Here is a 17,007-nt window from a genome sequence, read left to right as displayed (position 1 = left end):
ATTCATTATTATCAGGTTGTCCTAAAAGTTCCCCGAAAAGCCTTCAGTTAATTCAAATTGCTGCAGCTAGAGTACTGACGGGGACTAGAAGGAGAGAGCATATCTCACCCATACTGGCCTCTCTTCATTGTCTTCCTGTTAATTCTAGAATAGAATTTAAAATTCTTCTTCTTACTTATAAGGTTTTGAATAATCAGGTCCCATCTATCTTAGGGACCTCATGTACCATATCACCCCAATAGAGCGCTTCGCTCTCAGACTGCAGGCTTACTTGTAGTTCCTAGGGTTTGTAAGAGTAGAATGGGAGGCAGAGCCTTCAGCTTTCAGGCTCCTCTCCTGTGGAACCAGCTCCCAATTCAGATCAGGGAGACAGACACCCTCTCTACTTTTAAGATTAGGCTTAAAACTTTCCTTTTTGCTAAAGCTTATAGTTAGGGCTGGATCAGGTGACCTTGAACCATCCCTTAGTTATGCTGCTTTAGACGTAGACTGCTGGGGGGTTCCCATGATGCACTGAGTGTTTCTTTCTCTTTTGCTCTGTATGCACCACTCTGCATTTAATCATTAGTGATCGATCTCTGCTCCCCTCCACAGCATGTCGTTTTCCTGGTTCTCTCCCTCAGCCCCAACCAGTCCCAGCAGAAGACTGCCCCTCCCTGAGCCTGGTTCTGCTGGAGGTTTCTTCCTGTTAAAAGGGAGTTTTTCCTTCCCACTGTCGCCAAGTGCTTGCTCACAGGGGGTCGTTTTGACCGTTGGGGTTTTTACGTAATTATTGTATGGCCTTGCCTTACAGTATAAAGTGCCTTGGGGCAACTGTTTGTTGTGATTTGGCGCTATATAAATAAAATTGATTTGATTTGATAAGCCCTGTTGCCCCCACCACAACTGGTATTATACTATTTCGTTTAATGGACATATATTTTGAGGTCATTTTTAAGGTCTTGTAATTTCATGATCTTTCCCCTTTCACCCTCGATTCAGCTGTTACTGCTGATGGTTTGACCTCTGACCTTACAGGTATAGCAGCGGACATCATGAACCGGTTCTAGTTAATAACCAGAGCTCATCTGGGTTTATTCTCCCACTATTTCCCTGCACTATGCAGGCGAGGAAAATTATGAGATACCCCAAATAAAATTCTTTACCAACGGCTGAAACATTTCTTGAATACTGTCATTTTTGTAAAAATTTTTTCTTGCATGCGACTTGGAAAACTGGGCGTATTTGATGGTTTTCATGACCAAAATTTGGTATTTTGCCCAAATTCAAAATTCTGCATTGAAGAGCAGAACTTTAGTGAAACAAACAAAACCATCAGAACTAAAATTTATCACAAACTAGATCCAAAAAGCATTTAGGTGAATTTTATTGTTTTCCAAACAGAATTTAATGACAAGGAAGAATTGAAATGGAAGAATTGTTTACAGTGTTTAGAAGAATCAAACTAAATAATCTGAATCAAAATAAAAATCGAGAAGAAACATTTTGCATAAATTTCAACCCCAAAATTTATAATTTCATATTTCCACAAGGAAGAATTATGAACAGTGTTTAGATCAATCTAACAAAATCAACAGAATTAAAATCAGAAACAGAAGAAGTGTTTGTGAATTTCACTGTTTTCACGATGAAAAAAAAAATCTACATTTTCAAAAACAATTCAAAACTTTAATATTTTGGAAGGAAGAACCACGAAGAACCATTTCCTTTGATGAAGGAAACAAAAACATGGTTATCAAAATCCATCAAGAAGAAGTTTTTAACCCAAAAAGAAAAAAAAATCCATATTTTCCCCAAAATTTGAAATTTCTTCACACAGAATCAAAGTATCCCAGCATGCAGCAGGACTCCTGACACAGATGCCATCTCACACCTCGAAGACAGCAACACTTGCTGACAGGTTAAACACCATGAACATCCAAACACAGGAGGTGATGGTCTAGTGGTGAAGCGTTGTACTCGAGACCAGAGGATCCTTGGTTCAAATCCTAGCCTGACTGGAAAACCAGAAAGGCCCTTGGGCAAGGTCCTTAATCCCTAGTGGCTCCTGGTGTGTAGTGAGCACCTTGCATTGCAGCACCCTGACATCAGTATTTGTGTGAATGGGTGAATGTGAGGCATAATTGTAAAGCACTTTGAGCGTCTGTTGCAGACTGAAAAGCGCTCTGTAAATACAGTCCATTTAACACTTCACCTTTTAGTCCAAATCTTCTGCCACACTGAAAGCCACCTTTTTTTCCTCTTGGATTTCTTTTCAATAGAATGTAATGAGCCCCAGAACCGGGGTCTGTAGTTGCACCCAACCACAGCTGGCACTGCATCCGAGGACTCTCTTCAAGATGGTGATCGTTCCTTTAATTGCAGACAATTGCACCTCGTGCTCTTGTGTGACCGGGGATTACCTCAAGGTATTTCTTCAGGTTCTTCTTCATCAGGCCTGTTGCCCAACAACAACTGGGATGATATCGATGTCTTTCAATGATCATGTTGTTCGTAGGTCATTTTTCAGGTCTTGGTATTTCATGATCTTTCCCCTTTCAGCTTTATTCAGGCCGTAGTCATTGGGGACTGTCACATGGATGATTTTGGCTGTTTTCTCTTGCTTGTTCAAGATGACAATATCAGGTTTGATTGCACCTCCTTCCATATGTCTTCCTGCTGGGATCTCTTTGTCGTAGAAGACAGTTACTTTTCCGTTGGATGAGACTGGTGCTGGTTCATGCTCCCAGACGTTTTCCTTGACTTCCATCTCTAGTTCCTTACATACTTTCCAGTGGAGATATTGACAGATCTTGTTGTGTCTGGATGTATAATGTCCGTCTGCCAGGAGGATCTGACATGCTGATGTTAGATGGTTTACACTCTCAACAGCTGTGTGACAGAATCAGCATTTATCATTTTGTGAGATCCCTGACATTTTTTAAAGCCATTTGTTACAAGTCCCTGATCTTGTGCTCTAATCAGAATTCTTTCTCCATCAAAAGCAAATTCTCCATTTTTCAGCCACTGCGTTGATCCAACTTTGTCAATGTTTTCTTTTTCCAGTTCTTCTTGGAATCATCCAGCCCTTTTGTGTTGTTTCCATCTGTCCACTTGATGTTTTCATTCTCTTTTGTTGTTTTGTTCTCTGGTCTGTCTTGCAAGTTTTGTTGCAGGTGTCAGATTGTTGCTTTCTCTCTCTTCTAGGAGGTCTTCTGACAAGTTGTTTGTCAGTTTGATGACGGACGTTTGCTCGGATAAGGTCTTCTTGTGATGTTGTCCTCCCTTTTTCATGAGTACTTCTTCAGAGCTCTTTAAGTACTGTCCAATACTTATTATAGACGCTCTGTAGGCTGGTTGATTTCAGTGAGACCCAGACCTCCTTCTCTGTGAGGGAGATATATTCTGTCCATGCACTGATTTCTGTATGTAACCTTGTGGAGGGTGAGCATCTTCCTGGTTTTCGTGTCCACGCTGTGACCAGTCTACTTTGCCAAACCCAAAGGTCACCACTGGTATTGCAAACTGGTTTATGGCTGTGATCTTTTTTTTATGGTGTCAACTTTGATTTGCAGATAAATGTTAAATAGACTGCGTTTATATAACACTTTTCAATCTGCATCAGATGCTCAAAGTACTTTACAATGATGTGTCACATTCACCCATTCACAAGCACACCAATGTCAGGGTGATGCCATGCAAGGTGCTCACTACACACTGGGACCTTGCCCAAGGGCCCTTAGTGACTTTCCATTCTGGCTCGGTCTTGAACCGAGGATCCACTGGTCTGAAGCCCAACGCTTAACCACGAGACCATCACCTCCCTTTTTAAATGGTTTAGGTATTCTTGTGTTACTCTCACTCTCATTTTCTTATGATCTATTGTTGTATTTTCTTCATTTCCCAAGTATTTGTATGTGGAGTCTTCAGCCAAATCTTAAATGTAGCTCCCTTCATCCAACTCTGTTTTCTGTTGTTCACTTTTTACCTTTTTTCATTGTGCACTTTGAGCATTTATCCAGTCCAAATTTCATACCATCATCTTTGGAGAACTTATGGACTGCTACCACGAGCCGACTGAGTCCCTGATCTGAGTCAGCAAAGATTTTTAAGTCATCCATGAACAGCAAATGGTTCATTTTTTTTTTCCTTCCTGTGCCTCTACTTAAGTCATACTCGATGTCATGCTCCTTCAGGATCTTGCTGAGTGGGTCTATGATTAAACAGAACAAAAGTGGTGAGAGTCTGTCTCCCTGGAATATTCCTCTCTGAACTCATATGTCTGGGATTGTTATTTGTCCATCTATGTGATTGAGGGTGATGGTGGTGTTCCACTTGTTCATTTGTGCTCTCAGCAAAGCTCTTATTTCCTCACTGATGTTGTAGAGTTCTAAGCACCTCATGATCCAGGAGTGTGACACGCTGTCAAATGCCTGTTTGTAATCAATCCAAGCCATGTTGTGGTTTCTCTGCCTTTTTTTGCAGTAATCCAGGATAGCTTTGTCTATCAGTAACTGGTCTTTAGTAGGGAAGGGTATTGATAAGATTTTATCGATATCGATGCCATTATCAATTCCGCTTATCGATCCCATTCCTTATCGATCCCTTATCGATACCGCTTATGAATTTTCTGTGTACTTGATCTCCTTGATCTCTGGACATAAATAAAAATAAACAAAATCTGTAGTTTTTGTTAAAAGCATTTTAGTGCAGCAGATAACCAAAACAATCGTTCAGTTTGTGATAAAAGCATGAAATTTGGTACACATATAGCCAAAGGCATACCGAAAAGATTTGGATATGGAGGCATTATGAATTTTCAATATGGCGCCCATGGCAGCCATTTTTCAAAATGGCCACCAGCAACGCCTCTTTTCTTATGAGTGACGGACATAATATGATATTTTAGACATTTACCATATATTGTACTTGGTAAATGTCTATAGGATAATTGAAAAGTTCTCATTTCATATTCAAGATGGCCGCCATTTCCCAAGATGGCAGCCGTCACTTGTATGACGGTCTGATATGTATGATCTCGTGTCAAATCAGTCATCGTTTATGATGCAGAATTCAATTTCTGAACATAAAATTGGCCAGAAGCATCCTTCTACCTCACAACTGAACATGACCACTGTTTCTCTCAAAATGGCAGCCATATGGCCCACAATAAAATGTATAATTGCATGTAAATAGAGCTATTATACATTTTATTGGAAATAAATGTTGAACAATAAAGTAAAAATCCCCATATCTGCAAGAACTGAACCATTCAATGAATGGAAATGTAATAGAGTGGATGTCAAAGCACAGCCAGGGGACACTGGTGACACCACTGCTGTGAAACTCAGCATGGGGTTCAGTGCCAGCTCAATACACTCCTCTAGTCTTAATAATGCCATATTTTCTGTAATGTGCTGGTTATGGTGATAGTTTAGTGGTGGTGTAATTTAGTTTCCTAAATGCTATCTAATGTTAGCCCCACATCTACTTAATAGTTTATTAATTTAGATGTAGTTAGATAGCCGCACCTGAATGGACAGGATGAGCCAGCGCGGGAGAGCCGAGCCAAGGGTAATGGGGCTTTATATGACTTTCATATTGTTACCAGGATGGTGTACAGATCGCACAGGAATGGAATGGCATTGGATGAACGATCGAGCTAGGTGTAGGGCAATTTTCTTGTCCGAACCTAGTTGTATCCCATACACAAATGTGTTATTGTTGTCCCTGGTAGTAAACGGTGGTAAAAGGATAAACCCTCGGCCTTTACTGCAAACTTTTTTTTTTTTGAGAAAATGTCAAAGAAATTACAACTTGTGAATTTTGATGGTCAAGGACCATCAACTTCTTGTGCAGCCAAGACTGACTGGAAGCTCTGTATTATTTGCCAAGAGCACACAACAGAGGCATTTAGATGTCCTTTGCAGTCTAAGCAAGAAGACAAGGGGAGTGGATATACTTCACTTGCAGAGCATTTAATCCAGTTCAATGAACTTGGCCAGCTCCCTTCAACATTTCCTATTGGAAGACTGGATGAGGGTCATGGTATTGAAGCAGGTTGTGAACAAAGCTCAATATCATCATACATGCAGGCTGAAGTACAATGAAACCATGTTGAAAAGCGCAAAAAAAGCGAGCATGCAGTGAAAGTCCTGATCAACAGTCAGAATCCAAACTCAGAAGATCCCAACCAAGTCGGAATCCTGAAATGAGACAGGACATCTGTTTCTTCTGCAGACAGCCTGCTGGCAATGAAGGCCTTCACAAGGCTGCAACATTTCAAGTAGACAATCAGGTGCGTGCTGCTGCAACCCTGCTTCAAGACACAGAATTACTTGGATGACTTAGTGCTGGGGACATGGTGGCAATTGAAGCTAAGTATCACTCCAGATGCCTAGCAGGTCTCTATAATCGTGCCAGAAAGGTTAACCTGGAAGGTCTTGAAGGTAATAGCAAGGGACATGCAGCATCAACCTCTGGTGTTGTTTTTGCTGAGTTGGTGCTTTACATCGAGGAGACCAGACATGATGGGTCAGCACCGGTATTCAAACTAGCGGACCTTTCCCAGCTCTACAAGTCACGAATGGAACAGTTAGGAGTTGAGGTTGAGAGCAGAATTAACTCTACACGGCTGAAAGAGAAACTTCTTGCTGAGTTCCCAGATATGCAAGCTTACACAAAGGGAAGAGATGTCCTGATGGCCTTTGAAGATGACATCGGCACTGCTCTTGTCAAAGCCTGTGAGCAGGATAACAATGAAGATGCTATGCACATTGCACGTGCTGCACAGATAGTCCGCCGTCACGTTTGGTGAGGCAAAACCATTTAATGGTTTTCCTGAACACTGCCAAGAGGACTCTGTGCCACAGCTGTTGCTTACCCTTGTTAACATGGTACTAGAGGGACCCAGTATCAAAGACCAGATGGAAGAAGCAACATCTCCTGCAGCACTTACAATTGCTCAGTTGCTAAAATTCAACAGTTAAGCACAAGTGGGCACCAGACAGAACTGCTTTTGTCCGACACAATACTGCACAGGAGACACCAGTTCCATTAGACGTGGGACTGATGCTGCATGCCCACACACTGGAACTGGGATTCAGAGACGTATGGTAGGTGATGCAGCCATTCCCAGGAACTGGCCAAACTTTCTCAGAGTTGACAGCAATAAGACAGAATTGTTTGCCTTTCTCTCAAAAGCTCTTCTCACATCGTTACTGCAGGAGGACAAACAGCTTATCACAAGTGACATAGAAGTCCTTAGCAAGCCACCACTCCCAGATAGGTCTTTGATTTCTCCTTGTTCGCACGAGGAAGCCGATAGTTGCTATAGCACTGAGACAGCCTTGTTAAAAGTAACAAATGACCCACTGCTCACTCTCGACTCTGGTGACAATGCTATCCTTATCCTGTTGGATTTGAGTGCAGCATTTGACACTGTAGACCACACAACCTTGCTGAACCGGCTTGAACAGTGGGTTGGGATTAAGGGTTCTGCACTAAAATGGTTCCATTCATACCTCCAGCAAAGAACCTTTTCTGTGTCTATAGGCCAGTACTCCTCACTCCCTGCCCCTGTGTCTTGTGGGGTCCATCCTGGGTCCTTTTCTTTTCTGTTTATATATGCTTCCACTGGGGAACATAATCAGAAAATTTAATATTTCATTCCACTTTTATGCTGACGATTCTCAGTTGTATCTTCCCCTCAAATCTGGAAATTCCCTGCAGCCTCTCCTGGATTGTCTGAAAGAAATTAAAATCTGGATGGCCAATAACTTCCTCCAGTTAAATGAGGATAAAACTAAGGTTATAATTTTTGGCCCCCCAAAATCCATTAACTCCATCTCCAGGAATGTTGGCTCCCTCACTCCATTTGTCAAAACCTATGCAAGAAACGTGGGTGTAATTCTAGACTCCCAACTCAATCTTGACAAACAAATCTCTTCTGTTGCTAAAACTAGCTTTTATCAATTAAGAATTATTGCAAAACTCAAATCTGTTCTGTGTTACAGTGACCTGGAAAAAGTTATCCATGCCTTTATAACTTCAAGTCTAGACTACTGTAACTCTCTTTACTTTGGTCTCCCTCAAACACTGGTGTCACAGCTTCAAATGGTCCAAAATGCTGCTGCTAGGTTGCTTACTAACAGGAAAAAACATGAACATATCTCACCTGTCCTAGCCACATTACACTGGCTTCCTGTCCAGTACAGGATCCAATTTAAATTACTGTTAATGGTTTTTAAAGCTCTTCATGGCCTGGCCCCTAACTACATAGCTACTGCCATTCATCCTGCTGTTGCTCCCAGGTCTCTGAGATCTTCCAGTAAAGGTCTCCTTCATGTCCCCCGAACTCATCTCAAGTTAAAAGGGGACAGAGCTTTTGCAGTCGCTGGTCCCCGACTGTGGAACCATCTGCGTCCTGATATCAGAGATACCCCATCTATTACTGTTTTTAAATCCAAGCTCAAGACACACCTTTTTACACTATCATTCCCTATTAATTAACCGTTAACTGGTTATGCCATGTCTTGTCATGTCAATGATTGTTGTGTTTGTATCTTGCTGCTGATGTTGTAATCAGTTGTTTTGTTTCTTTGAATATTTCTTGCTTATTTATTTATTTATTTTTAACTATGTACAGCACTTTGGTCAGTGTAAACTGTGTTTAAATGTGCTTTAGAAATAAATTTTACTTACTTATTACATGTAGCCCATGCAGCCAGAAATGGCCATCATAAGATCATGATTAAAACAGTAGATACTGATGTTGTGGTGCTAGCTGTGGCAGTGGCTCAGACTCTATAACCAGAAGACGAGCTTTGGTTGGCTTTCGGAAGTGGAACGAGTTTCCGATACTTAGCAGCCCATGAAATTGCAGCAGGGCTAGGACCTGAGAAAGCACGTGCGCTACCACTGTTCCATGCAGTGACGGGTTGCGACACTGTGTCAAGCTTTGTTGGCCATGGGAAAAAGACTGCGTGGGCTGTATGGACTGTTTCCTGAGCTTACGCATGCCCTGTTGCAATTGTCTTCAGCCCCAACTGAGATACCACAAGAGGTAATGGCCACAATTGAGAGGTTTATTATCCTACTCTATGACCGAACCAGCACATGCACAGAAATAGATACGGTAAGAAGGAAGTTATTCGCCAAGACGCACAATGCAGAATCAATCCCTCCGACCAAGGCTGCCCTGGAAGAGCATGTCAAGAGAGCAGTATACCAAGGAGGTCACGTGTGGGGTCAAGTGCTGGTGTCAACACCAGAACTACCTTCACCGTGCAAATGGGGTTGGTCAAAGACATCTGAGGGAGACTATGAACCCTTCTGGACATGCATACCAGATGCAGGCCAGTCCAGTTATGAACTTGTCTCTTGCAAATGTAAGAAGGGTTGTGTTGGGCATTGCAAGTGCAAAAAAGCTCAGTTACAGTGTACTGCCCTCTGCTTCTGTGAAGGTGAGTGTGAATAGTCTTCCTTGTGATAGACCCTAGATTTGGCCTCACTTAATATATGTCTTGTGAGATAGAACAAAGCTTCTCAGAAATTCTACATTTGCTAATTCAAATTATGCATCACAAAAAATTTATAATTCGACACAGAGTTTATCCATATCTAACCAGTCTGGAAACAATGGCGACCATTTTGAATTTTTAATGAAAATGTGTAATCCAAAAAAAAAAAAAAAAAAAAACACATTAGCAAGCAATGTCACATTATATCCATCACTCATTAAAAAAAACTGTTGTTTCTGGTGGCCATTTTGAAAAATAGCTGCCATGGGCGCCATGTTGAAAATTCATGATGCCTCCATATCCAAATCTTTTTGATATGCCTTTGGCTATATGTGTACCAAATTTCATGCTTTTATCACAAACTGAACGATTCTTATACATATTGGAGTTAAGCTGCTGGACTATTTCCTTTCAGACATTTTGGCATGAACTCAGCTGGCTGCTGCACGTCAGCGCAGGACGTCTCGTTTTGGGAGGAAAAAACGTTTTGATCGATTGCAGTTTGTTTGTATTACGTTTGGAAAGAGGTGTCATTTGATTTAAACGGCGTGGTGCGTTGAAGTTATTAATTCCGATTGGACTCTATCGTTCTAAATTGACTCAGCAGAGAGCCGCGCAGCGTTTGGAGCTGTGTGAACAGAACGGAGGATGATTCTCATTTCTTTCTCGCAACAAGACAGGAGTCCCAGTTAGTGACTTTAATCCGCACAAAAGTGACTCACAATTGACATATTCAGGGATCAAAGTGGTGAAAAACAAAAAAAAGCTGTAACCCAAAATTACCCCCCAACACCACCTGCACGAAAATGTTTAAATTCTCGAACCTCTGAAATGCAATCTGGGTCTATTCCAGACAATAAACTGCAGTGAAGGCAGCATCCATTTAGGTGAGAGAGAAAAAAAAAAAAACTTATTCAGATTCATTCCAGTAGTATTCTGCTCTTACTAGGATGCAGCAGTTTTCCAGCTTGGCAGACAGTTCTGTAGGAAATCACTGAAGAAATTAAATTGAAAATAAGGTTTGACCAAAACAAATTGTCATTAAACTTAAATAAAACAGGGATGAAGTGGAGCTTCGTGAGTCACTGTGTGTTCACAGGAATTCACAGTTATTTATTTCTATATGTATTTATTTATTTTCATTGTTAGGTGGTTTTATCTTTTCTGTTTTGTTTCATCAAGTTCTTTTTGTCTCTTTCTCTAAAATTGTATTGCAGCACTGTTATTGTTGCTATTTATTAATATATGAACAAAAATAAAAGAAAATTACAACTTTACTCTTTTATGACAACAAACGCTGAGCAATTAATTATTATACAGAAAACATGCACACAAACATGCTGAGATGCGAACAGCTTAATGCTAACTTTAACACTGAAAAGGCCATAGACATGCTAATGCGCTAACTGTTTCAGAACATAAAAAAGGAAAATATTACTCACAGTAATATGGTCTTTATCTTAATTTTTCCCTGGTAAAATCCTAAAGTGAAATAAAACAATGAATCAACGAAGTAGCAATCGAATCACTGCTTCGATTGGTGCCGCGCTGCAGAAAAGTTGATTACAGACAGATTACAGACCCGCTGCAGGGTTTGTAATCAATGTAGAGAAATGATCATTTTCCTGACAAATGTCCCCAAAAACAACGGCCACTCTGAAGGACCGATAAGGGAATCGTTAAGCAAAAAGGGTATTGATGTCGATGGATCGAATGATTTCTTTACGATACCCGAAAGGAACCGGTTCTCGATACCCATCCCTCGTCTTTAATTACTTATCTTTTTCTGAAGCAACCTTTCTGTTCATCTTCCAGGTAGCCATCAGTGTCCAGATGTTCATAAATGGCATCAGCTATGATTCCTGTCAGCCATTTGTATGTTGTTGTTTGGCAGCAGATGAGTCTGGTTAGCTGTGTTTCCTTGGTCTTTTTTTTTCATTTGCCTTGAATTTCCTTCTACTAGAGTGCAGTGGGCCCCAGACACGGGGTCTAAAGCTGCACCCTTAACATTACTGGCTTTGTATCCGAGGGCTCTCTTCAAGATGGTGACCTTTCCTCTCCTCAAATACTGACTTTGATCTCCTGCCCCACTTCTCATGTTTGAGTAAGCGAAGCAGTGAGAGATCTTTTTCTTCTCCCCAATGGACCAATTTACAATGATGCAGTTTCACTGGATTCTTTTAGCCCTTTGATGGTGTTGTTGCTGGGGTCCAGGATCAGAACTATCTGGTGGATGACCCAGCTGAGTGCTGCTACAGAGGAGATGTCTCCCCGCAGCATGCACTGGGAGAAGCTGCACCATTTTCTTCATACGCCCTGGTGCCTAGGCGCTTTGTGGAGGTTTTAGCTGGGGTTTGTTTCTTTTGAAACATCCTCATATCAAGATCTCTCCTGGCAAACCCCTTCACAGTGGGACCGAGGACACTCGAAGCTTGTATCCGGTGGCCCTTTTCTCTAAATTTGCGACCACATTCTGAACAGCCAAATTGTTTTTGTCCTTTGTGAATTATCATGTCTTGTCAGCGTGCCCTTTTGTCCAAATCTTTGACCACATTAGGAACACACAAATTGTTTTTGTACTGTATGAATGATCATGTGTCTTGTCAGCGTGCCCTTTTGTCCAAATCTTCGACCACATTCAGAACAGCCAAATTGTTTGTGTCCTGTGTGAATTATCATGTGTCTGTTCAGGTCGCATCTTTGTCCAAATCTTCGACCACATTCAGAACAGCCAAATTGTTTGTGTCCTGTGTGAATTATGTGTTTTGTCAGGTCGCCCTTTTGTCCAAATCTTTGATCACATTCAGAACACACAAATCGTTTTTGTCTTGTATGAATTATCATGTGTCTTTTCAGGTGGCCCTTTTCTCTAAATCTGCGACCGCATTCAGAACAGCCAAATTGTTTTTGTCCTGTGTGAATTATCATGTGTCTTGTCAGCGTGCCCTTTTGTCCAAATCTTTGACCACATTCAGAACACACAAATTGTTTTTGTACTGTATGAATGAACATGTGTCTTAACAGTGTGCCCTTTTGCCCAAATCTTTGACCACATTCAGAACAGCCAAATTGTTTGTGTCCTGTGTGAATTATCATGTGTCTGTTCAGGTCGCACCTTTGTCCAAATCTTCGACCACATTCAGAACAGCCAAATTGTTTGTGTCCTGTGTGAATTATCATATGTCTGTTCAGGTTGCACCTTTGTCCAAATCTTCGACCACATTCAGAACAGCCAAACTGTTTGTGTCCTGTGTGAGTTATGTGTTTTTTCAGCTCACCCTGTTGTCCAAATCTTTGATCACATTCTGAACAGACAAATTGTTTTTGTCCTGTGCGAATTATCATGTGTCTTTTCAGGTAGCCCTTTCCTCTAAATCTGCGACCACATTCAGAACAGCTAAATTGTTTGTGTCCTGTGTGAATTATCATGTGTCTTTTCAGGTTGCTCTTTTGTCCAAATCTTCGACCACATTCAGAACAGTCAAATGGTTTCTTTCCTGTCTGAATTGTTTTCCGTTTCTGTGTTTTACTCCAATCAGAACAGCTCAATGGTTTCACGCTTGCTTGCCTCACCTTGCCTTGCTCTGAATTGTTCATGGGTTCAGATGCTCGAGAATACATCAGTTCTGCCTCAGTAATGTTGCATTTGTTTGAACTAACAATACTGATATTTTTTTGACAGGTAAAACGTGACTGAAGTTCTCTGGTCTGTTTCCAGTCATAACTATCGTCAGTCTGAGTTTCAGAACTGTGTGAACTCCTGCCACTGGTATCCGGTTGTAAATGACTGTTTGGACCTGAGTTGCTGGCTGGTTGTGGTCCTCCATCGTCCTCTCCATCAGTTTCTGCTGTCAGTGTTCGGTGTACAGATGAGCTGCTGGCTACAGGCTCAGCCTCTGTGCTCTCATCACTTTGGCTTTGATGAAGCTGTGATGGCTCTGGTTTTTCATCATCATTTTCACTCTTCACAGGGACGGCAGTGAAACCAAACTTGGTGAGATCTGCCTCCTCCAGCTGCTGAAGCTGCTCTCCCTGCTGACTTATCCACAGCTTCTCTTCTTCTTTAATGTCCTCCTGATCAACACTCAGATTCCATTCCTGGTGTTCAGGGAGAGTTTCTTCTTTAATCACCAACAACGGCTGCATGTCTGCAAAGAAACAAATTAAGAATAAATGTTAGAACAACACTCATTAAAATAAAGTATCAGAGTGGTGAGTTTGACCTGATGACAGTAAAAGTGGAGAAAGCTCTCCTTATTGGAGGTGTATGAGCAACATAGGGGAGCTCTTGAGTGTTTCAAAGGAACATCGGCCCTAGCTGCCAAAAGACGGGAGGAGATCGCAGTGTCCCTCAATAGGTAGCTGGACAGATCATCCAATGTGTAGGATAAGTGCTGAAGTGACATCCTTTACAATTCGGCACACGTTTGACTCGCAGACGTGGATGGTGTCACCGATAACATGCTGAAAGGTTCCACAGGTGGAAAACTTAAGCACAATCAAAATCTGAATAAGGGTTGGCAGGACATTGTTCCTTCTCATTTGATGGTTTAGAGAATTGTCGGAAGATGGAACAGGTATCACTGTTGAACCTCGGCGAACGTAAACATCTCCAATGGATTATTCCGGTCCTGGTACACCCGCTCCTGTAGCAAGGCTCTCCTTCCTTCCTGCTCCCTCAAGTGGTGGTACATGATAGCTGCCATTTTTGAAGTAAGACACTGAAATTTTGTTGTACAGAAACGTTTTGATGGTGTGCATAAAAATTATTTGAACAAACAAAGGTTTAAGGGTGTTTTCACACATGGAAGTTGCAATGAGAAATATTCAACTCCAAAGATTTTATGGATTTATCAAAATTATTATTGTTTTAAAGAGCAAGATTATGCTTTGGATGACTTCTTTATGAGTTGAGAGAAATAAAATCAACAAAAAATACATGATGTAGTACTTGTGTATAACAGTACATTTGGTCCACCCTGTGGGCTCACCACCCAAAGGAGGAGCCGCTGGTGTTGGGTACGCTGTCCCATGGGTGGTAGTAAAAGTCAAGGGCCTCCGTGGACCAGACGCAGGTGGCAAGGGCTAGCTCTGGGGGTGTGGAACGTCACCTCCCTGTGGAGGAAGGAGCCGGAGATTGGATGGGAGGTGGAGTGATGGAACCACTCTACTTGATAGTAGAGAAGCTTGAATCTTAGACTGGACTGGGTTGCTTGACGTGAGGATGTTTCGCTTCAAATCGCAGAAGCTTTTTCAGCTAAAATTCTTGCTCCGGTAGTCTGACTTCCGTCTCGACTCTTGTAGAGAAGAATAAAACAGAAGCCAACAAAAGCTGGAGTTTTTTAAACCTAACCTTATTTAGCCTATCGGCCGTTTGGAACGCCGTTAATAACCGGGAGGTGGCGTTTAGAACGGCGTACGGTCCGCTAGCACCGCCGTTTTGTCTGCCTCTGTCGCAGGTTAAAACGCCCTTGAGGACGCCGATGTGGGCTCTATCGCCGTTTTACACGCCGTTGATTAGGGATACAACGCCGGCCGCCAATTACAGCGGTGTAAACTGCGGCACTACAGGAAGGGGCAGGATGAAACGGCGATTAAAAAGTATCAAACATTGTTCACGTTGTCTCCGTCGTCACGTGAATTCTCCGGGAGCGCTCCCAGATTTATTCGATATGTTGAATAATTTTTTCGACGATTCCCGGTAAAGCCGGAACTAAGCCACGCCCCCTAGTGTGGCGTTAACAACGGCGTTTGATCCTTAAGACGGCCAAAAACTCTTCCGGGACGCTTCCGGGAGCTCTTACCATCTATGTGTAAACGGGGCTTTAGAATTAGAAGGCTACATTTTAAAATATTAGACCTCCAAAATAATCTTGATAGTTTTCACAAAAGGTTAGAAACCTTAATGGGGGAAGAGGCCCATAATAAGATCACAAAGTTCATAGTTAAAATTCAAATGGCTGAACATTTAAAAAGTAAGGAGTGGCAAATCAGGAAGTTTCACAACCTTTTAGTGCAGAAAAGGCGTACTTTCAGTGGGAGTAGTTTTAAAGATACACCCAGACAAATTAGTGACAACAGGGAAAATTGGGTAAAGAATCTGTCCGACAGGGTTCTTAGACAGAAAAGAATGTGCTCGCTAAAGGTCTAAATTTCTCAGTGACCCCTAAACATATACAGACAGTAGATTACATCACTGCAGTAGAGTCAGCCATTAAACATAACAGTTTGTCAGAGTCAGAAGCTGGGGACTCCGACTAAGAGTCACAGCAGTGCTGAACAATGCTAAGCCTCCTCCGTCCAACATCACAGGAGAAGAACAGAAAGCTTTGTCAGCACTGCAGAAGGACCAAAGCATCCTTATCCTGCCAGCAGATAAAGGCAGATGCACGGTGGTCCTGAACACATTGGACTACGAGGCCAAGATCAACAACTTGCTCAGTGACTCCAGTACATACGAACGTCTGAAGAGAGACCCCACGAGCGGCTATAAGAAGAAAATCATTAGCTACCTCCAAAACCTGGAGAAAGAGGGACTCATCGACAGACAGACATTCTACAGACTGTATCCTGGATACGTCACTCCTTGCATCTATGGACTGCTGAAAATCCACAAACAGGACGTGCCACTCAGGCCTATTGTATGTAGCACAGATCCCATCACATACAATTTGGCCAAGCACCTCAAGTGGATTTTGGCTCCACTAGTGGGTAACTCAGTCCACCATGTGGAGAACACACAAGATTTTGTGAACAAGATCAAGGACCTGCAACTGCAGGCAGATGAAACTATGGTGTCATTTGATGTCACCTGCATCCCCACCGCTGAGGCCATCTCAGCTGTGAGGCAGAGACTGCTGGAGGATGTGTCTCTACTTCAAAGGACCAAACTCACACCAGACCACATCTGCCAACTCTTGGAGATCTGTCTTAACACCATGTATTTCCTGTTTAGGGGAATTACTACAGGTAGATCCATGGTTGTGCGATGGGGTCTTCTGTATCCCCCATTGTGGCCAATCTGTACATGGAGTGAGTGGAGAAGACAGCCTTGACGTCTTTCACGGGCATCTCTCCCAGTCACTGGTTCAGATATGTCGATGACACATGGGTTAAAATCAAGCAACAGGAGGTCAAGGACTTTACAGAACACATCAACTCGGTGGATTCCAATATCAAGTTCACACATGAGGATGCCAGAAACAACAATTTAGCCTCATCAGGAGAGTCGTCAATGGAGCCATCAGGAGAGACTTCCGTCCCATCATTAGGAGGGACAGCTGCCCTGTCATTAGGAGGGTGCTAACTAGAGCACAATAGGTGCTAATTAGAGCTATTGTTTAGTCACTAGCCTGTAGCAGTCGGCCTCTCGGTAGGAGTGGTCTGGTTAGGTTTAAAAAAAACTCCAGCTTTTGTTGGCTTCTGTTTTATTCTTCTCTACAAGAGTCAAGACGGAAGTCAGACTACCAGAGCAAGAATTTTAGCTGAGGAAGCCTCTGCGATTTGA

The 17,007-nt window shown here is 42.2% G+C and overlaps 1 protein-coding gene and 1 long non-coding RNA gene across 2 annotated transcripts in view; one reads left to right on the top strand and one right to left on the bottom strand.

Moving 5' to 3' along the window:
* The window catches only part of LOC117530232 (putative mediator of RNA polymerase II transcription subunit 26), a 792,446-nt gene that overhangs the window by 565,700 nt on the left and 209,739 nt on the right, over window positions 1-17,007 (bottom strand). The window lies entirely within an intron of this gene.
* Window positions 11,919-12,506, top strand: LOC117530239. Its single transcript, XR_004566247.1, has 2 exons — window positions 11,919-12,191; window positions 12,273-12,506. It is a non-coding gene; the product is annotated as an uncharacterized LOC117530239 (long non-coding RNA).

Source organism: Thalassophryne amazonica, chromosome 18 (assembly GCF_902500255.1).
Source record: "Thalassophryne amazonica chromosome 18, fThaAma1.1, whole genome shotgun sequence".
Classification (NCBI taxonomy): Eukaryota; Metazoa; Chordata; class Actinopteri; order Batrachoidiformes; family Batrachoididae; genus Thalassophryne; species Thalassophryne amazonica.
This window is presented reverse-complemented; position numbering and strand designations above follow the sequence as displayed.